Raw genomic sequence first — 22,990 nt, 5'->3', positions numbered from 1 at the left:
GCTTCAAAGTTATAATTCAACCCATACTCATTTAAGTATATTATATAATCTTTTAAAGGTAATTATAACAGGACTAAAAGCTTCTCCAATTATCAGCAACCCAATAATGTTGCCAAGACTGAACCGGCACAGGAGTCAGACACTGCTAGTGGTGTGTTGATTCCTGCCATCTCTTTGCGGGGAGATGTGGCATGATCTAACAGTTTTAAATAAATATGCCACTTTAGGAATTTATACAACAGATTTTGGGGGAAAATGCTCATGGCAGGTGGACATCCTAGGGGCACATGGAGGGAGGGGTGTCCCCAAGGCCATCTCTGTGTCCCAATAGCTTAAGCATGTTTCCTTCCCTGAAATGCACACTTGATGACTCTACATTTACAGCAAAATTACTCACTCAAGTTGCTTTGCCATTTTCTAGCTATGTGAATCTGAGTTACTCTTCATCTCATTTTTCTCTTTGGCAAAATGAAAATTGCAGTATCTCCTGTTTTATTTTTTGTTTTAGTTTTTGTTTTTCTTGCTGTACGCGGGCTTCTCACTGCTGTGGCCTCTCCCGTTGCGGAGCCCCGAACGCGCAAGCTCCGCGGCCATGGCTCACAGACCCAGCCGATCTGTGGCATGTGGGATCTTCCCGGACCCGGGCACGAACCCGTGTCGCCTAGCATCGGCAGGCGGACTCTCAACCACTGTGCCACCAGGGAAGCCCCAGTATCTCCTGTTTTTGCCAGCATCAGTTACCTTGAGTATGTAACAAGTGAACATATAATATAGTGGTGTGAAACAACTTTTACTATGCTCATGGATTTGGTGAGGTGGGAATTCGGACAAGACACAGAGGGTGTGGCTTGTGTCTGTTCCACTCTGTCTGGGACCTCATCTGAATGACTCTGAGCTTGGGGTCTGGGATCACCTGAAGCCTCATTAACACATGTGTCTGATGGTTGGTGCCAGCTGCCATCTGGGGCCTCAGTTCTTTCCCACGTGGTCTCCTCATGTAGGCTAGCTGGGGCCCCTCACTGCATGGTGGCTGAGTTCTGAGAGCAAGCATCCAGGAGAGACAGAAAGCCCGATGGAAGGCCTACTGCTTTCTTCTGATCTAGTTTCAGAAGTCACACAGTGCCACTTCCACTGCATTCTGTTGGTCGGGCCGTTACAAAGTCTGCCCAGGCTCAAGGGGACACGTAGTAATTGGCTCAGGCTACCAAAACAAATACCACAGACTGGGTGGCTTAACCAACAGACATTAATTGTCTCACAGCTCTGAAGCCTGGAAGTCTAAGATCAAGGTGTGAGCAGCGTTGGTTTCTCCTGAGACCTCTTTTCTTGGCTTGAAGATGGCTCTCTTCTCCCTGTGTCCTTACATGGTTTTCCCTCTTTGTATGTCTGTGCCCTAGTCTCTTATAAGGACACCAGTGACCACATTGGATTAGGACCCAACCGAATGGCCTCATTTTACCTTACTCACCTCTTTAAAGGCCCTACCTCCAAAAAAGTTTACATTCTGAGGTTCTTGGCGTTAGGACCTCAACACATGAATTTTGGAGGAACACAATTCAACCCATAATAGGAGGGAATATAGACCACACCACTTGAGAGGAGGCTATTGTCACATTGTAAGAAGAGCTGGTGGGATGGTTGTACCTACAGATATGGCCTTCTTCGGAAAATACAGTCGACTAATAGTCTAAATTACATAGATAAAATTGATTAATAATGACACCTGGTATAATTAGTAGGGTGTAATTTACTGGTCTCAGGAAATAGGCCCTCTGGTTGAAGGGCCTGTACACACCCAGGGCACATCATCACCCACAGGGTGATCTTAGCACCTACCATGTGTAAAGGTACATATGGTTGGGACTGTGACCATGAATAGAAGTGTCCCTTTGAATTAACCCCTGAAAACAGCTCCTGACTCTAATCAGGTTTTTGGCTCCCATCTCTTCTGACACAGGGTTCAAATCTAAGCCTTAAAAATAGCACTCCTGGGGGACATCTCCGGTGGTCCAGTGGTTAAGACTATGTGCTTCCAATGCAGGGGGCCCGGGTTCGATCCCTTGTCAGGGAACTAAGATCCTACATGCCACATGGCATGGCCAAAAAAAAAAAAAAATAGCATTCCTGAAAATGAAGTCTTGGATGTTGTAGCCAGTGCTGCCAACATGCCCCACTCATATCCCCACTCCCACCAGGATGTGCACGCCCCTTAACTCCTATCCTCCACCCCTGCATCTCCCAGATGGGCTGTTTCTGGCCTTTGGGCCGCTTTGCCTGACTGTTCAGCAGGGCAGGATGCCTGCAGGTTAATGGTCCTCCTGCACCCAGCAGCCTCTACCAGTGGCCCAGGGGAGCAGCTTACACACACTCCAGGGACCTCACCTCGAGTCCCACACTGGCATCCCAGGGTCCTGAGTGGGACTGGGCTCAGTTATCACGGTGACGACAGCATTCTTGCTGCCTTCTCTGTCCCATCTCACTTCCTGTCCCCCTCACACCTCACAGTGCTCTGGGAATAACCCCCACCCCCAAATACACTGCCTGCCCTGGAATGTTACCTGGAAGAACCTAAACTAAGACAGATACACTGGGTGGCTCTGTAAGGAGAGTGTGGAACAGACAAGAACAACCACTTTGAGGTTGAAATCAAGTCTTTTATATTGCTTCTCTCATTTGAACTTGAGGAAGCCCTCCCCACTCCAACCCCACGACCTCCCTACCCCTACCCCGTGTCAGCCTGGCCTCCCAAGAGTGCTCCCCCAGTCTGGGCCCTACAGCTCCCCCCCATCCTCGCCACATCACAGGAAAACGCAAACTGGGTGTGATGGCACACCCCGCTCCTGCCGCCTCCAGTGGGCTCTCTGATGAATGCCTGTAGGATTACAGAAGCCACTCCATTTAGAGCACCCCGTTAATACAATGGGAACAGCCTTCCAGTGATTGAGTTTATCTTCCCAACAAAGCCAGCACAACAGTTTGGCTAGAATGGGAAACACAAGGTCTAGAATTAGCCTATGAAAAGTCATTGCCAAGCATGGTGACATTTCTATGATGACAAGATAATCACTGCCTTGGTGATTGGTCATCAGACAGGAGAGGCAGGCTTGAGAATCCTGGGTGTCCCTCTTGGGAGGAACCATGGAAGCAGTGACTGGGGTGGGTCCAGGAGGGCCCCTGCTTGACCACTGCTTTCTGATGACTCCCAGCCCTGCCAGCTCCCCCAGGACTGTCTTCCAGCCCAGGGATCCCAGGGGCAGCACCTCTCTGGGTGTGCCAAGGAATTCTGGCTGTATGGGCCACTGCAGGGCCATCACAGATGTGTGCTCCCTTCCCAAGCCTTCCCCATACCCTGCCTCTCCTGGGGCCCGGGCAGCCGCCAGAGCCCCGCCAAGCCTGGCTGGAGACTGTCTCCTACAGCAAGGGTGGCCTGTCCTCCAGGCCTTTCCAAATGGGCCCAGTCTGCCCCCCTGCACTTGCCTTTGTCCACAGAAGCCTCCTCTCCTTTCTCAGACGTGTTTGCCACTGCTGCCCTTCTCTTTGAGTCCAGTACTTGGGGAGGCTCAACAATCCCTTGGTGCCGTTGGTGGTATTGGGTGTGTCTGGCTGAGTCACAACCCCCTTGGACCTGGGGGATGGTAGGGGCTAGACGGGCAGTCAGCCTCCTGACCCAGTGCCGCCTGGACAGGACACACTGACCCGAGGCCCTTCTGGCTACAGGTGTGGCCTTGGGGTTGTAGAACTAAAACCAGTCACTGCCACACAGGCTGGGGCCTCAGCCACAGCTAACTGAAATCTGACTAAATAGGATCCCCAATCCTATGCATCCAGAAATAGAAACAAACCAAAGATGAAAGGGAAATGAGCCATTTTGGAAGGGTTTATGTTTCTAAAATGGAAGGAAAAAGAAAAACAAAGAAATGAGGAAACTGGGACAAGTTGAAAAATACATTTGGCAATCAAGAGTTGTGTTTGTTTTAAGTAGATGAAGAATTTTGAAACACAGAGCTGGGTCAGGATTTGGAGTGTTGGATGGAATGCTTTCAAAAGTGATGTTAAAGAAAAATTCAGCTGGGGAAATTTAAAGATCTTAGTGACTTTATTCAATGATTCATGAATCAGGTAGCATCCCATCTAATGAACAGAAAGGAGCTCTCAGGACCTGAACAAAATGAGGCTTTTATAGGCAGAAGGGGACAGGAAGAGGAAGCTTCTAGCAAAGAGTAGATTGTTTCAGGCAAAGTCACCTTTCTATGGGGGACAGAAGGGGTCTGTTGGGCAGGTCACCTCACTAGTGCTGACCAGGTAATCCCAGATTGACTGGTTAAAGGTTACATTTCTGGGAAAAGCTGAAACTACATTTAGTCATAAGTATTAGATCTCAGTTTGCTGACATGGGGCTTAGCACAAGTGACTCCATTTTGGGCCTGTGGTTTCTTCCTTCTTTTTTTTTTTTTAAACAGTGATTAAAAGAACTTTACAGAATTTACCCCGAGAAGGAAGAAATAGCCTTTGTTAAGCTCTGGATGTGGGAATTAATATGCATTCATTTATATGGCCCAGGCTAAGAGCTGACTATACTCTTAAGGAACGTGTAAATCTCTGCCACAGACAGTGGAGCGAACAGTGATGATTAAACGTTTCATCAGAGGCCTGATACTTTGTTGTATGTTCATTGTGGCTACAGGAAAGGATGCTGTAACAGATCTTTAAATAGCAAACCTGCGGCTAAATTTCACTTCATCCATCAAAAGCCGCTGCTATGCAATGACCTAATTTTAGCTGCTTATCAATTCCCCAGTGCTTGTTAGTTGATGTAACTTTGATCCTCTGATGTTAGATGACTTTTGTGCTGAATATAGCTAGAATTTAATATGAATCATTTGGATGGCTGCCCAGCTGAGCTCAAGTGTGTGTGTGTGTGTGTGTGTGTGTGTGTGTGTGTGTGAGAGAGAGAGAGAGAGAGAGAGAGAGAGACAGACAGACAGACAGACAGACAGAGAGACAGAGGTGATGTGGGCTTGGAGATGGATGACAACACAGATACCAGCTTCCTTAATCCTGGGGCGGTCAACTTCCCATCACCAGCATTTCAAGCATTGTGTCCTTGGACTTTCATTTTATTTTCCCTCCGAACCAATGAAATTCTTCTTGTGGCAGGCACACATGAGACACCATGATCTTGTGCTCTTGCTAAGATCTAATGAAAGTGTCAATAATTGCAAGACATTTTAAGTGAATGTTTTCTAAGCAAATCATTGCCTTTCAAAGAGCTTTTCTTTCTGCTTATGGAAAGAGCAGCTGAGATGCTCCAGGGGAGCAGAGAGCATTTTCATGGCCCTCTTTCTCTCATATATTCTGGATTATTAGAGAATGCCTTTTAAACTTGTCTACTGTCAGGTTTTTCATCTGAATTGTGATATTTCTTTCTGTCATCCTAGCTCTTTAAGGGCGTCTGGGTCACACATGTCATTCCTGGGGGTGTGTGGGTGCCTCGGCTCTTCTATTTATTTGGCCTAGTTGGTGTAATTTCTTACCACAAAACAGAGTCACGTGGTTTGATCTCTATTTTCTGAATGTTGCAGGTGAAGTTGAAAGCCAGTGGGACTGGGAAGATTTTCTGGGATGCACCAGCCTCCCTGGATGGACCTGGCCTGGGGCTGCCAGCCTGGGTCTGCCCTCTCACTCAGGCTGGGGTGGGAGTGGGGCTGTTTAATTTCTCTAATTTGATTATAGAAATGGGGGGATGTAATGAAACTTAAATCTGAGCTGGCTGCCAGATAAGTTTGGTGGAGGAAGAAATCAAGGCTCCCCATCCCAGGGATGTATGTGCATTTTACTCTTCGCTGCTATTTCTGTCTGCCATCATCAAGGGTGCACATGAAAACAGGCACGTGCAAATACCATACTGGTGTGTAGTGCAGGAGGAGTTTTTCATGGATATAAGGTGTCTTAAAATCCTCAGAGGAAAGCTTCATTTAAAAAGAGATAATCGGCTGCCGTAATGAAGTGTCTAGAATGAAATCAACTTAAATACACACACTGACTGTTCAAACCAGTTTCCAGGTAGCTTGACAAATGTTAAAGATGTGCTTCCAGACCAGTCTACGGGACACCCGCAACTAGGAAAGATCAAAACATTCTATTTCATACCCTAGCCTCTCAGTGACACTTCAAATACTGTTCCCGCAATTTGTTTGAGTACCATGTCCCCTTCCCCGGGAAAGTGGGGAGACCTGGGCTGGTCGGCATGTCTATGAGTATCTGCAGAGATCCAGTTGTGTGTGTCAGACTCCATCCTGAGCAAAGCATGCAGTGGGGAGAGTAGGTGGGGATGGAGGTCACGTCAGAGTTAGAGAAGAGAATCACTGGATGTGAGGGCCTCCACCAGGAATGGTTCGCCTAAAACAGCAGCAGTGGCAGCCCACATCGGCCACAATGCAACGTAAGACTGGGCATAGTTTAGAGAAAAGTGATCAACTCCACAAGGTGTGTATTAAATAGTGGTAAAAGCACCATGATAATAATTTCAGGAAATACTTGTAGAACACTTACTACATACTAGACACTCTTTAAATGCTTTTTAAAGATAGCTACATTTAATCCTCCCAATTACCTTAGCGGGTAAGTATTATTATTGTTCCTACTTCACAAAAGAGTAAACTGAGGCCCAGAGAGGTGAAGTACCCAAGGTCACAAGGCCAGTACCCGGAAGAGTCAGCATTCAAAGCTAGGCAAAGTCCAGACTGTGTGTTTTCGATACCAGCCTATACTGCCTCTAAAGAACTAGACAGCTCCAGCAAGTGCTCTCTGGCTCCTCCAAAAATGGTCTGCCAACCTCAGTGAAAGTGGCCAGTGGTGCTGGCTGGCGATGGAGGCCCTGGTCTGTAGTTACTCTTGTTGGTCATGAAGGCACCTTTGCGATGGGTGTCTGATGAAGTAGCCCCAGGTGCAGTAACATCCATGCTGAATCCCGGTGCTGATCCAAAGCTGGAGTTTTCAGCCTGAAAGTGGTTTAGTCCATGGGTCTGCCTGAGAGTCTCATGTCTGAATGCAGCCAGCATGAATATTGATAATACTGCAGCTCATGTCTGGCTTGAGTTGGGGATTTCCTTGTGATGCTCCCCTTGGTTGGCGTAGATTTGTGGGGGAAACAGGCACTCAGGGTGGGTGGTCTGCCCTGAGATTCCTGTGTGTCAGAGGGTCTACAGCCTGGAATCACATGGGAAGCACAAGATTAATCAGTCTCTGAAACAGTGGAGACAGATACCAGCCCCAGATGGTCCTTCAATCACAGAGTGACCCAAGGTCAGGGAAGGCTCTCCAGTCTACAGGTGTGACTGTTTGGTAGTAGCAAAGGATATAGGATGGTAGAACATCCTGAAACATAGACCAGAGAGGATGGGTCCATGAATGGAAAACAATCAAGTGCCTGGAGTGAGACATAAAGGAAGGAGGATTTCAGAAGGTCTTTCCAGAACCCAAGGGAGTGGAGAGCAGAGGGAGGCAACCACCTGTTATGGGCTGAGTTGTATACTCCAAAATTCATATTCCTAACCCTCAATATCTCAGAATATTGACTATATTTGAGATAAAGCTTCTAAAGTGTGAATTAAGTTAAAATGAAGTCATTAGCGTGGACCCCAATCCAAGCTACCTGGTGTCCTTATAAAAAGAGGTTATTAGGACCCAGACACACACACACGGCGAAGACCATGTGAAGAAATAGGGAGAAGACAGCTGTCTACAAGCCAAGGAGAGAGACCTCAGAGGAAACCAGCCCTGCTGACACTGGGATCTCAGATTTCAGCCTCCAGAACTATGAGAAATAAATGTCTGTTGTTTTTGTCACAGCAGCCTGCGCTGACCAATACACTGCCCTTCTCAACTCTCCGAGGCCAGTTGGGATCTCTGGAGTTTCTTGTGAGATGGCCCTGACTCAGGTGTAAGCTGCACCTTCTGTCCCATGCATGCTCCTGGAAAATGCACCAGCACCTTATAAAAAGAGAGATAGTGGTCCATTTCCTCTCAAATAAATAAATACTGTGATCCCAAAGTGCTTGTTCATTGGTTCACTCCTTCACCAAGTTCCTACAGCTGCAACCCCAGTCCATACACTAAACTCACCCCTCACTGCTACAGCCCTGAACTGTGATCCAAAGATGCGCTAGCAGGTGTTTTGGAACAGGAGCAGAGATGGCCTGCAAGGCAATCTGGGCCAGGAGGACAGAGGTGTCAGCAGGAACTGGGTCCCACTTCCTATGGAGTCTGAGGAACCAGGGAGAGCCAGGGGGCCCTCTGAGAGGAAGGTTGTATGCGTGAGATCCTTCAAGGGGATACCGGAATAGATTGGCCCTGAATTTGGCAAAGGGGCTTAATTGTGAGCTGAAATGTGCTGCTGGGAGAGGGGTCTCCCTGCACTTGAAAAGCCCTTTCTCCAATCCCAGGTTGGAGCATAACCCCTTCTGGCTGTTAAAACAGCAAGGCCACCTCTGATCTGGGGCTCCCTACCACCTAACCTGAAGGCATGTGACACCCTTTGAGTGGGCAAAGGGAATTGCAATCCACTTAGGAGGGTTCAGGACTACAGAGGGAAGTCAATCAAGATGACTGGTTTGTCTTGAGGTGGAACTGATGGAATAACTTGAGAACTTTAGTGAGAATAGGAGGAGACCTTTCAAAGAGATGAGGTCACATCATCTCTTTGAAAAGAGGACTTTATGAAAATAAAATGCATGAATTCTGATTTAAGACTTCAGTAGATGAATCAAAAAAGGATCACCTTTACTGAGTCCTGAATGTACCTCTGGTTTGAAAGATGGAGTGGGATGAACCTATCACAAAACAGAAAAACAGAGCCAGACAGAGAGCCAGTGAGAAATTATGAGTGAGGAGATAAGAAGCACCAGAACCAGGATGACTAACATAAATAGTAGGGGTCTGGAATGAAGAAAGGGGACAGATGGACAAGTAGTAACTAAGGAGCTAGAGCAAGAAGACCACCCATTGCTGAAGAAACATGTGACTTTGCACAGTCAATGGTCTCTCTGAATCTCAAGCACAATGAACAAAACAAGACACGTCTTTGAATATATTCCAGAGAATTTCCTGATAAAGTGAATAAAACCTATAAGCATTCAGAAAAAAATTAAAAAGCATGTTATATATAAGAAAAAAATAATGAATTTAGCATTAGATGTTTCATCAAAAACATTGGAAGATAATAATTAAGGAAAAAGCCTCTATTATCCAAGTGAATTATATTGAGAAAAATGGAATTCATATTCCATAGCAAAGTATTGTCATTTTGGCTATATAGGGCCTCAGAAATATAACCATGTACATTATCTGAGGATAATATAAAGAAAACTCTTGAATCAAGCTAGAGAAGATGAAGAGTTCTGGGCCCTTGTGAACAATGTCTTGTGCTAGCAATATGACATCAAAGTGAATACTGTGAATCACCGGAAAATGAGCATGTGAATGTTAACTAAGGACTCTCGAGACAGAACATTCATTCCAGAAGAGAAAGCATAATGGTAATCTGCTATTTAAAATACTTACAATATTGAATATTTCACCAAAACCAAGGAGTTAGGGCTGGATGTTTGGGTGTGTGGTGGTGGGAAGGAAACTTGAGGTGTGGAGACAGGGGAAGGAAAAGCATTGGAGGTGATCATGAGCAGGGTGGTGATGCCTTTGAGAACTCATACATTACCATGGAGAGGTGGGTGGGGTGTGGGCAAGTAAGATACTTAGGAGGGGATAGTATTGTCATAATTAATGTCAATATATTAATAGAGAAACAGTGGTGTGATGGTTAATTTTATTTGTTAACTTAACTGTGCCATAGGGTTCCCAGACACTTGGTCAAACATGATTCTGGATGTTTTCTGTGAGGGTGTTTTTGGACAAGATTTACATTTGAATCCATAGACTGAGTAAAGCAGATTGTCCTCCCTAATGTGGGTGAGCCTCATCCAATCAGTTGAAGGCCTGAATATCACAAAAATCACTGAGCTCCCCTGAGTAAGAGGGAATTCCTTCTGCCTGACTGCCTTTGTGCATTGGCTTTGGTCCACATCAAGGACCCTGAAAAAGCACCTTCTAGGTAAGACATTCCTGAATTCCCGATCCACAAAAACTGTGAGGTAATACATGTTTATTGTTGCTTTCAGTCATTAAGTTGTGGGGTAATCTGTGAGATAGTAACGAATATATATATGGATATATGAATATTACTAGGGGCCTAAGTCCCTCTGATGCTCAATGTGTCATCAAACCCAACTACAAAAGTTCAAAATTTGTTTAATTGTCCACTATTAAAACTTCTGGACATGAGAAATTATATCTTACAGTTGTATTAGCATGCTTTGTTAATGGCATGAAATTTGCCACTTCTTCTAATTTTTTAAAGAACACTATATCCAGATCAGAAGAAAGAATCCCTGGTTCATCCCAGGTTGGATGAACAAGGAAGAATTTAAGTTGTAGACTGCCGACATGTGGTCTAGTGTGTCCTAGAGGGTTACTATTTAGTAACTAGTCATGTTAGTCTGGGATGAGCTTTGATTGATTACATTGGCCAGCTATGACTTAACCAGGAGACTTATCCAGCCAGTCACAGCCTTGAGATACATTATGGAAAACCCACTTAAAGGACTCACAAGGAGACAGGGGACAAGCAGATACAGGTTTTGAAGTGATATCAAAAGGAGGAAGGAAGAGGCTCACAAACTCTCAAGTGTGTGAATGGGTCAAAACTTTATGGGATGCTATAAAACAAGAGCTATTGGTGAAATGGTTTAAATAGTGTGAATTAGTAATGTTCTTGGCAACCAGAGCACGGTTTATTGCTTGAGATGGTTTTGGCTCAGTTCCTCATGTAGTGGCGAATGAAGAGATCCATGTAGAACTCAATAGTAGAAACAGTTCCAGGCTTTGAAAATATTCCTTTATGTTTTGAGGATGAATATTAAAACCTTTGTAATACTTAAAAATGATGTTTGTGGCTATTAAGTAGCCATTATTCACTGAATCCCTGCCTTCTAAAATCATTAAAATGTTTTTTCTCCTGTTACTTAATGTGTATTAACATTCAGTAAAATATTGCCTTTATGTTTGAACATGATGTTGGAATTCTTTCAATTCAAGACATTTTCTGTGTGTTTTGTTCTGCTCTTTGAAATTGTTTTCACTTTGTAAATTCACATGCAGCAGAGATCCCATATACCTTTCACTCAGTTTTCCCAGTGGTAACATCTTGCAAACCTATAGTACAGTATCACAGCCAGGATGTTGATGTTGATGCAGTAAAGATACAGGACACTTCCATCACCACCTGGATCCCTCATGTTGCCCTTTTATAGCCACACCCACTTCCCTTCCTCCCCACCCCACCCCTTTAACTCCTGGCATTCACTAGTCTGTTCTCTACCTCTATGATTTTGTCATTTCAATAATATTATGTAAATGGAATCATACAGTATGTAACCTTTTGGGATTGGCTTTTTTCATTCAGCATAATTTCCTGGAGATTCATCCAAGTTCTTGCATGGATCAATAGTTCCTTCCTGTTTATTGCTGAGTGGTAAACTGTATGGATGGACCACAGTTCAACTCTTCACCCTTGATGGACTTTTGGGTCATTTCCAGTTTTTGATTATTACAAATAAATCTGCTGTGAATATTTGTGTACAGGTTTTTTTGTGGACCTGTTTCCGTTTCTCTGGGATAAATGCCCATGTATACAAATGCTGGGTTGTATGCTGATTTCATGTTTAGTTTTGTATGTAACTGCCAAACTGTTTTCCAGGGCAGCTGTGCCATTTTCCATTCATTCTCACCAACAATGTATGAGGGATACAGTTTCTCTGATCTTATCGAACAGTTGGTGTCATCACTATTTTCTATTTTAGCCATACTGATCGGTATGAAGCAATCATGATTCAGTTTGCACTTCTGTAATGGCTAATAATGTGGAACATCTTTTTTGTGTGTTTATTTGTCATCAGCATAATCTCTGGTGAAATGTCTCATATCTTTTACCCATTTTCTAACTGGATTGTTTTTCTTTATCGTGGAGTTTTTTTTTTTTTTTTTTTATATATATATATATATATTTTTTTTTTGCGGTATGCGGGCCTCTCACTGTTGTGACCTCTCCCCTTGTGGAGCACAGGCTCCAGACGCACAGGCTCAGCAGCCATGGCTCACGGGCCCAGCCGCTCTGCGGCATATGGGATCTTCCCGGACCGGGGCACGAACCCGTGTCCCCTGCATCAGTAGGCGGACTCTCAACCACTGCGCCACCAGGGAAGCCCTATCGTGGAGTTTTGAGAGCTCTTCATATATTCTAGATACAAGTCCTTAGTTGGTTAGATGGATGGGTGGATGGTTTGCAACTATTTTTTCTCAAATCTCTAGCTTGTCTTTTCATCCTCTCTGCAAGATATTGTGTAGAGTAAAAGTTTTAATTTTGATGAAGCCCAGCTCATCAACTTTTTCCTTTCACAGATGATACTTTTGGTGTCATGGCTAAGACCTATTTGCTTAGTTCAAGACCCTGAAGATTTTCTCCTGCCTTTTTTTTCTAAGTTTCATAGTTTTAAGTTTTCCATTTGAGTTTGTGATCCATCTTGAGCTAATATCTGTAGGAGGTGTAAAGTTTAAGTAACGTGTGATTTTAAGTGTGTAACTATGACTGTCTCGATCACACTTTTAATACCTAGAATATAATTCCTAATAATAAAAGTTATGCTTTGCTCCTATGGCCATGAGCACATCATTGGTTACCCCATATTATCTGCACTGGCATCAAGTGTATTTCTTTCTGCTTCTTTGATTTCAGACATCATCTCCTTGCTCTGAATTGTGCTGGGTCTGTCACTTTTGCAGACTAAAAATTGGAATTTTAGCTTCACAGTCAATAGGGTCAGAACACCACCACACCTCTGAATCTGCTTTCCTATTATTAGTATGTTTTTCTGCTAGTCTATATTTGGAATACTTTAATATTTATCTGTTCACATGGATTTAGCCCATTCTCATGTGATAACTTTTATTTGCTTGTCTCTTCTTAATTCTTAAAAACAAAACACAACCAAGCAATTCATAGGAAGCAGAGGATGAAGAATCTTCCTTAACTAGAAGCTTAAATTCAGCTTTCTGCACAAGCTGAATCTGAGATAAGAACTTGGGTACAAGTTTGAACCCAACTTGGCTGTGCTTGGTGCACCCAGTAAAGCCAATAGGGTTGTGGTGGAGAAAAGCTCAGTGTTTATTTCAGGGCACCAAGCAAGGAGCCCAGGGCAGCTAGCGCTCAAAACACCTGAACTTCCTAATGGGTTTCAGCAAAGCATTTTTAAAGGCCAGCTGAGGGAGGGGCATCCCAGGATATGTAGTCAACTCCTGCAAAATTCTCTGATTGGTTGATGGTGAGGTGTCACAGGGGTTAACATTATCAATCCTTAGGCGCCAGTAGGTCTGGGGGCTATGCGCTCATGATCATCAAGTAGTTGTTTTTTTCTATTTGGTGGTAAAACAACTCAGAAAATATGCATCGCATACTATTATCTAGGTACTTCAGAGAGGAGCTAAAGTAGGCGATATGGAGGAGGGGTCTGTCCCAGGAAGGCCCATAGGGTCCTGCTCAGTTACAAGTTCTTTGGGTGGTGACCCCCTGGAAGCACAAGTGAAGGAAAGGGAAAAGGGAGAAGGAAAAGCCTTTCTTAATGGGATTAATGATTAGGTAACTGCTGCGGTGATGGGGACACTCTGATGAGCCCTGATGAACATGCCTCAAGATTGCCCCAGCGAGGGACAGGAAAGCTGGGGTGCTCATCTACCATTCCCATCCCTCTTTGGCTGAGGGTTGCTCCTGGACCATTCCTGGCATGCGGACTGAGCAGCTTCTGTGTGTGGGAGGCAGCCGTGCAGAGAGCCAGAGAGACGTGGTGACTGGAGGTGGCTGCAGAAGTGGCCCTGCTGGTACTGTCACAACTGGGAAGTCCCAGTGTGTGACCTTCACATGTTAACTCATCAGGGAGGGTGAAGGACATGCTGCCTCTCAAAATCCTTTCCCATTTCTAGTCTAAGTAATTATTGTGAATGCAACAAATTCCGTATGGTCCTATATTCTGACATTTTTGATGTTTTCCTTGTCAGACTGCCATAGATGGCCGTATAGATTCCAGAGCCTTTGGTGGAACAGAAATGCAGAAGCCCTTGATTTCCAGCTCTTATCCCAGGTGACCCACCACTCCTTTGATACAGGCTGTAGGGTAGAATAATTCCAGTTCTCTGCTGGGCTTGTGGTTCTCTAACTGTAGTTGGTGACTGACCTTCCTGGAATCATGGCATATTCCTGGTTCCCACCCACAGATCATCTGATATCACAGATCTAGGAGGGCACCTTCCATGTAATAAACAGCCCAGGTGATTCTCTTGCACATCAGGGCTTTAGGCTGTGTGTGAGACGTGTACACCTCTCTGGGTCTGTCTTCATTCCCCAAACCCCAACGCCAGTGGGACCATAGAAGCATCCCGCTGAACATTGAGACTAACTTTAGCATCTCTGGCTCAGGCTGCAGTAAATTCAGTTCCACTAGTAAAACTGGAAGTCAAATGAATATACTCCTTGCATTAAATGGAGAGAAACAGAGAGGCACCCTAAGAAAGAGAGACACAGTGACACTCAGAAAGAACTCAAGACAGAGCTGGAAGCACGACAAGGTGAAAGAGCATTTGCCCGGCTGCATCCCTCACTTGGGAGTGAAATAAGTCCTCAAAGCTTGAAACGTTACTTTTGTGCCACTTCCATAAAGTCACAAGAGCACTTGACATTTCAAGGAGGCTTTGAGAAGAGGACATTTAGCTGTTCCTGATGGACCTGAGGCTCTTTGCCAGGAATTTAGAATATTATTAGAGTCTTTGTTATATTTCAATCTGATGAGGAAAAGAAACAGCTAATGAATCCACAAGGTGACATGTTTTATAGCATTTAAAGGAACTGCTGAAGAGCAAAACTGGTAGCTTTGGCCTCTTGTTGCCATAAAATAAAATGCTACATGCATGGATACATAGGATATTTTTCCTTGTAAAAACAAAATGATAACAACAACAACCACACAATAATCAGTCCTTGACTCTCCTGGCTTCCACCCCAAACCCTGGGCTGTTAACCTGAATTCTTTGTTAATAGTTTTCTTTTGTCTTTTATCTTTTAGGTGTGTTTAGAAATCCCTGGGTTGGGTTAAGCCTTGGGAGCAGCACAGGGGCTTTACCTCTGTTGGTATCACTCCTGTTGGGTCACCATCCAGCATGGCAGGAGGTCTTCCCCAACCAGAATGGGCAGGTTCCATGACAAGGGAAGAGCTGGTTGACCAACAGAACCAGCCGCCTCCAGGGGCTGGACATGTACATGCTTACAGAGGCCCAGAAGTTTCTGTAGGTGAGAGAAGAGACTCAGTACAAGACAATGGGGAGATGGGTGGAAAACTGGACCCCACTGCTACACCTAAAGGGGCAGCCACTCTGTGGCTCCAGCCACTGGTCCTGTATGACCCAGTTGTCACAATATGACCACTGTATTGTTGCTCAGAGGTTGGATATCTGCACTTTCATCTGGAATCTACCAATATTGGGGCAAAAATAAAAACAGAATCCAAGCAGACACCTCTAAAGTTTGGGTCCATGGCTTACCTGTCTCTTCAGTTAGTTTTATCTGCTTCTGCTTCTCTGTCTTCCCAGCACTTTTCTTCTACTTAAGTAATAGGACAGTTTTATTTTAGCTCCTTTATTTCTTAAAAAAATTTTTTTAAATCATATTTCTTACTGAAGAGGTAATGCATGCACTTGGTACACAATTCAAAAGGAATGAAAAGATAGATAATTAAGTCTCTTTCCCAATTCTGCTCCCAGCCACCCAGAAAATTTCTGGAAATGTTCTGTTTACAAATGGGCTCTGTGTATACATATGTATTCTTCCTCGCTCCTTGTTTTTGCAATCAGCAGATTCTTTAATTCTTTTAAGCAGAATTTTAGATTTACAGAATAATTGCTCAGATAGCATATAGGATTCCACATACCCAGTTTCCCCTATTATTAATATCTTGCATTAGTGTGGTCCATTTGTTATCATCAATAAACCAATGTTGATACCTTACTATTAACTCAAGTCCATAGTCTACATTAAGACTCACTCTTTCTGTTGATCAGATCTGCATATAATGTCAGGTACCCCCCCATCACAATACCATAGGGTTTCATTTATAGGGCAGATACCTTATCTCAGAGCACTGCCATCCAACACAGTACATCTCTATGGGGGGCATTTAACGAGTGGTTACTGAAATGACCTCAAAATGATCAGGCTCTGACAGTAATGCCAGTCCTCGGTAGAGCAGGGTCTTCCCAGACATCACCTGTGGTCAGTGATGAGTGGTTGTCTGCAAGGCAGTGATCTCTCTCCAACCCAGTGGATCCTCCTGAAAGTCGTGTATGACCTCAAAGCCTCTGCAGCATATTTGCAATAGACCTGAACATCTGTATCTGCCCAATTCAAAGGACATTTCTACCAGGAGCGGGGGCAGAGTTTAAATCTTCCTTAGGAGCATTCCCCTTATGCAAAAGTGCTGAAGAGTGCTGGCTCTACCCGTTTTTTTTTTTTTTTTTTTTTTTTTTACCTGCTCTGCAAATTCCTGCTTATACTCCTCCTAAAAGTTTCAAAATCCAAAGGGTATCTACTCTCTGGCTTTAGGATTAAACTCACTGGAAATAAGAGGGAATTTTAAGAACTATGTCAGGAATCTCAGTGTTGATTTTGGGTCTGGAAATCAAGTTCCAGGACACTGTGGGTAACTGAGTGGAGGATGGATGCCTGAATCCATGTTGCAATGCTCTGTGCTCACCTGTGCTTCTGTTCCATTGCCCTCATCAATTTGGAGGTTTACCTCTGTGCGGAAATCATGTTAGGTTCACTCTTCTTCTTGAGCGAACAATTCACTTCCCTCCTGCACTTGCCCCCTGCTTTGGCAGGTGGCAGGTGATGTGGCCTCGGAGGGTCTCCTTCAGCGGTACCTCTGCACTGTTTGACCCTCACAGGCAGGCTGCACTTGTGTTTCTTTCCCATTAACAGGATCACTGGGATCTGTGATTACCGAGTGTCTAAATTTCTGTTCACTGTTCTTTCCTTTGGAAAGCTGTCCTGGAAATGGACTAGCTTTTCCAAAAAAGCTTGTCCTGTATGTTTATAGACTTTTAATTTTGTTCAATTTCCTGCTACCAGTGATAGATGTGAGATTGTCAAAGCAGGCTGCTGGGAATTCCCCAGGGTCAGAGCCAGAGCCACTTCTTAAATCTCTTTCTAGAAGAACACACAACAGAACCTTATTTTTATTCCACATGTTCTTATATCCCCAGAACTTCTTGCTCAAAACAAATAGCAAGATGCTCTACTTACATGCATATGGACTCTCCCACGTAGAATGAAAACCAGTGCATTTTCACCAGGCAATTCTTGCAGGCCAGGGTTAAACTTCCTCCCACTTTTCCAGAATCTTTTGTGGGACACCACAGGGGAAAAAGAGGGAAAGGGGTTATGATGGTTAATTTTACATGCTAACTTGGTCAATGTGCCCATATATTCTGGATGTTCTATGAAGGTGTTTTTTGGATGAGATTAACACTTCAGTTGGTGGACTGCTGGTAAAGCAGATTGTCCTCCATAATGTGGGTGAGCCTCATCTAATCAGCTGAAGGACTGACTAGAGCAAAAGACTGAACTCCCCAAAGGAAGAAGGGAGTCTGCCAGCAGATGGTCTTTGGACTTGAACTGCAACATTGGTTCTTCCTTGGGTCTCCTGTCTGCTGACCACCATGCAGAGTTTGGACTCTCTAGTCTCCATAATTGCATGAGCCAATTCCTTATCATAAATCTTTCTCTTTCTATGTACACACCTCCAGGTGTCTCTGTTTCTCTGGAGAATCCTGACTAGTAGTGCAGGGGTAGATGAGAGACAAGTGATAGATGTGTTGCTTAACCCTCTGCAGCAGAGGGGTAAGCAACACATCATTTCTCACAACTCCTGGAGGGTCTGGTAAAGGAATGTGTAGGTAGAACTCCATAAATAATATTTGTTTTCAGATATTTAAAGAATTCCTATTTTACTTCCCTGTCTTGTTTTTACTGCATGACAGGTTTACCAGATCCTTGCTAAAATTAGAGCCAGTCATTTGATGCTCTGTAACTAAAAACTTAAAAATTAGGCAGAGATGATTGCAAATGCAAAGTGGTATCCTCGACTGCATCCTGGAACAGAGAAAGAACATTAGTGGAAATAACTAATGAACTCAGAATGAAGTTTAGAGTTTAGTTAATAGTTATGTTTCTCTCTTAGTTTTGACAAGTGCATTATGGTTATGTGAGATTTTCCTAATAGGGGAAGCTGGGTGAAGGGTGCATGGGAACTCTCTGTACCATCTTTGCAACTCTTCTGCAAACATAAAATCACTCCAGAACGAATAGGGGTCCATAACATATGATGGTCAAAGTTTTTCAGGAGTGATGTTATTGCAGGTGATACTGTTGTCTTTCAGTTTATGAGAAGTATTAGTATTAGATTGCTAAATTACATAGTTCATGTATCTTGGCCAGTTAATGGAAATGAAATGTGATTGTATATTATAATGATACAGAATCATCATGTTTTAGAAATTAACCATGAAGAGCTAACTAACCAGACATAAATGATTAGGTCCAGTGTTAATGAGCAGAGATGTGATTAGATATTATCTATGGGTCGACTACTTTGAAAAGTGATGATTAAGCTCCTAACAGATTGACAAAATAATTCTGACAACATCAGTCATGTATTTTGACATGACTGTAATTATATAAATTATTGTTCACAGGATTTTTGGAAGCTCTTAGGGACTGGGTGGACATTTGTAAATGGTTGGCATGACCACTTTGGGTAAATATAGCCTATCATTTTCTATTGTGACCACTAGAACTGCTCAGAGCCCCACAGGCTGGCCTGGCTTCTCAGATTCCATAGGAGAGCCCTGGAGACCTGGAGTGTCACCACTCTCTGTTTGAGAACTATGTTTCTGAACTGACGAGATGAAATGCTTTTGGAAGATAACAAATATATAACAAATACATATGGTCCACATGCAATTTCCCTAGGCCCTACCATCTACCAATTCATTTTGCTTGTCTCCTTGCAACAAAACCCCATGCAGGGGCTTACCTGCTATAATGCCCTGACTCATTTTTCAATTGTTAATTTAATTGTGTTTAAAAATTTCCCCAGTTTCAAAAGCAGTTTCCTGTCCACATCTCCATCCCTGAGCCTCACTCCCCAGAGTTAACCTTTTTCTTTTCACTGCTTCAGTTGGCATTTGCCCTTATATTTCTCCATATTTCTGATACTACTATTTTTGGGGGTTTTAGGTGTTATCTTTGGGGTTTTAGGTGTTATCTATGGGTCGACTACTTTGAAAAGTGATGAGTAAGCTCCTAACAGATTGACAAAATAATTCTGACAACATCAATCATGTATTTTGACATGACTGTAATTATGTAAATTATTGTTCACAGGTGGCATGCGATGATTACATTCCCTTCCTTGTATAACTTTTGAATTGCCCAGGAATAAATAATTGCCTTATTCTATGTTAAAAATTGTTTAATTTCTATGTGCTTATTGTTCATTCATTTTTGAAATTTCCACTAGACTAGTAATTTTTTTCACTATGTTCAAACCCTCCCATCTATTTCTCGAAAACCCTCTTCTTCCTGTGGCTCCACCTGGCCTGGTCAGTGTTCAGACCTGCTGCCCCGTGTCGTCCTATGGCCTTGTTTTGTTATCAGTTTAGGGGTTGTGTTTGCATCTCTCCTGTGGTAAATCCCCACTTTCCTAGATGTCATGTTCTCCTCTTTTGTTGGTTTCCTCTCATTTTTGTGGTGCTCCTGTTCCAATAGGCTCTTGAGAAAAGTCCCTTTGAAGTAAAACACTATATCTGTATATCTATTCTTTTTCAGATTCTCCTCCCACATAGGTTATTACAAAATATTGAGTATAGTTCCCTGTACTACACAGTAGGTTCTTGTTGTTTATCTATTTTATATATAGTAGTATGTATATGTTACTCTCAAAATCCTATTTTATCCCTCCCCCCACCTCACCTTTCCCCTTTGGTAACCATATATTTGGCAAATCACTGTATCTGAAAATGTCTTCATTCAAAACGATAGTTTGGCTACATGTACTATTCTGGGTTGAAAATAATTTCCCCCTAGAGCCTCAAAAGCATTGCCTGTTTGTCACCAAGCTTCTGCTGTGGTATCAAGAAGCCCCTGGTAGCATTTAGGATCTTCCCCTGTGCTGTAATCTCCCCATGACCTGCTCCAGTTACGAGTGTCTTCTGTCTCATGTTCTGGGATTTCAGTGGGCGCTGCCTGCCTGGGAACTCATTTTCTTGAATTGGTTCATTGACAATTTCTTCCCCTGGGTTTTCTCTGTTTTTTTTCTGGACTTCCTGTCATTTGGATGTTGGGTCTGACCCGCTCACTGTCTCAGCTGTTCTCTGCTGTTTCCCACATCTGCTCTTCTGGTCTGCTTTCGGAAGCTTGCTCCACAAATTCTTTCAAACCTCTATTGACTTTTTCATTTCTGTATATATTTTTAATTTCCCTATTTTATTACCTGAATATCCCCTTTTTGATCACTTCCTGTTTCTGTGGGTGTGATGCAGTGTTCCAATTTTTAATGCTCCCTAAGGAACCACCTCAAAATGAGTGGTGCCAATGACTTCCAGGCAGGAAGTTGACTGGCTGAGTGGGACAGTGGACCAGAACTTCATCATGAGGACCCCCATGTGGCTTGGGCTGTTCTCAGTGTGGTGGCTGGGTTTTGAGAGGGATGGTCCTGACTGAGTGAGGGAGCATCCAGGAGAGCCAGATGGAAGCTGCAGAGACCTCAGCAGCCCATGAAGACCCGAGGGGTCACCTTGGCAACATGTGCTGCAGGGAGATGGGACAGGAGATGGAAGAGGAAGAGCAGTAGATACTGGGAAGGCTGCCACAGGTCTGGCTGGAGATGATGGAGGCCTGGGCAGGGTGGAGGGTGGATATGAGGGACATTTTGAAATAACAAGGTAGAACCAACAGAACAATGTGAGATTTGAGTCTATGTGGAGGGAGAGGGAAGGAGCTGGGTTGAGGATGAGTGCTTGAGCCACTGACCAAGATGGAAAAATTAGGAGGGAGCTTTTGGAAGCTTGGGGGGAATTAAGACTCCTTTTGGCCACACAAAGTATGGGATTCTGGTTGGATCTTCAAGGAAATCAAGAAGGCAGTTGAGTGTATATGGTGCTCAGTGGAGAAGCTGGAGTCTGGAGTTGTTGAGCCTTAGACAACGTTTAGGACAAGGACCTGGATGGCATCCACGGGGAGCCACACAAAGCCTGGAAGGATGGGCAGGGAGGAGGAGAAGGGCACACGACTGACGCGGGAGGACAGGAGAGCATGTTATCCTGGGGTCAAGACAGGCTCTAATGCTCCTGAGAGATGAGGCAACTCAGAGAGCAGCCTCCGTCTTTGTTTACCTGAAAGTCATGGGAGGTTCTCAGTGAACTTGACCAGCAATTCCAGGGCGTGGAGTGGGACACATAAGGTGGGAGGGGGCCCCGCAGAAACTAGAAGGCAGAGAAAGTGCAGATGGCATCTATAGACAGCATTCTGGGATTTGTGATGAGAAACAGGGAAATGAGACTATTGATGGAGGAAGATGTGGAGTCAAGGAAAAACATTAAGACTGATGTATTAGAACATGTTTTCTTGCTGTTGGAAGTATCTGGTAGAGAGGGAAAAATAATGTTTCTGGGAAAAAAGTGAAGTTCCTGAGAAGGTGGTCGGGTGTGTCCAGCACCTGCGGAGGTGTGCTCTGGGCAAGGAGCAGGGCTTTAATCCGCAGATCCAAAAACAAGCAGGTCAGAGACAGGAGAGATGGCAAGGGAGTCACTGCCTGCTTGCTTTTTTTTCACCCCGAAGAAGTTATGGGGGAGGGTGTGTGTGTGTGTGTGTGTGTGTCAAAGGAAAGGTCAGCTTTGGTGAGTGGAAGAGGTAACCCAGAAGGAAAAGGGAGTAAGTGTGCTGGGCTGGTTGAATGTCTTTGTTGGATCTTGTGGTCTCATGTGAGGCCCTCACCACAGTGTAATTGTCACCTCCAAAGCTCACCCATCATCCTACAGCTGCTCTGTGGTCTCAGCAGGGGATTGGAGGGCACAGAGGGCAGTAGCACCAGGCTGGGCTGGAACAGGCCCTGGGCAGCAAAGTGCAGGCAGAAGGCGGAGAGGGACCTGGGCAGTGAGGCAGCACCCAGAGGAGAGAGGAGGGGAGGGGATGCTGAGACTGAGGGGGAAAGGGAGTGGATGTTCCAGGAGAAGAGAATGTACCTCGGCTTCTATTTATTTTTATTTTGGACACGGCTCCATGGTGAGAACTACTAAAGAACTCTGTGTTCTGGTTCTAGCTGTGCTGCCTTTCTTTTCTCCTTTTGATGCATTTTCTCATGAGTCGAGGGAGCCGGATGAACTGTGGTGCTTTGCAGATGGAGATGTGGACACACAAAGTAGACGGTGTGCATCCTGCTGAAAGCCGGACACCAGGCTCTCCAATCCCCGAGGGCTGGACGTGAGGACACATGTTTTATTTGTTTACTATGATTTTCCACTTGAAGCTGCCCTGCCCCATCCTAGGGAGAGATCTGGGGCTTGTCTTGGAGGGTAGATCTTGCCTTTGCTCTGGAGAGTTGAGGAAATGACCCAAACACACATTTCCAACTGGACCTGAAAGATGTTACTTCCCTGTGCACAATGGTTTTGTATGCTCAGGGTGAGAAGCATGTTTCTGTCCTTCGGAAGAAGTGTTTTGTCTTTCTGGTCCAAGAATTCAAGGGCTTTGCTAGAGGAGAGTTCTGACCTGCTT

The sequence above is a fragment of the Phocoena sinus genome, chromosome 6 (genome assembly GCF_008692025.1).
Source record: "Phocoena sinus isolate mPhoSin1 chromosome 6, mPhoSin1.pri, whole genome shotgun sequence".
Taxonomy (NCBI): domain Eukaryota; kingdom Metazoa; phylum Chordata; class Mammalia; order Artiodactyla; family Phocoenidae; genus Phocoena; species Phocoena sinus.
The sequence above is the reverse complement of the archived record's forward strand: the minus strand, read 5'-3'. Positions refer to the sequence as shown.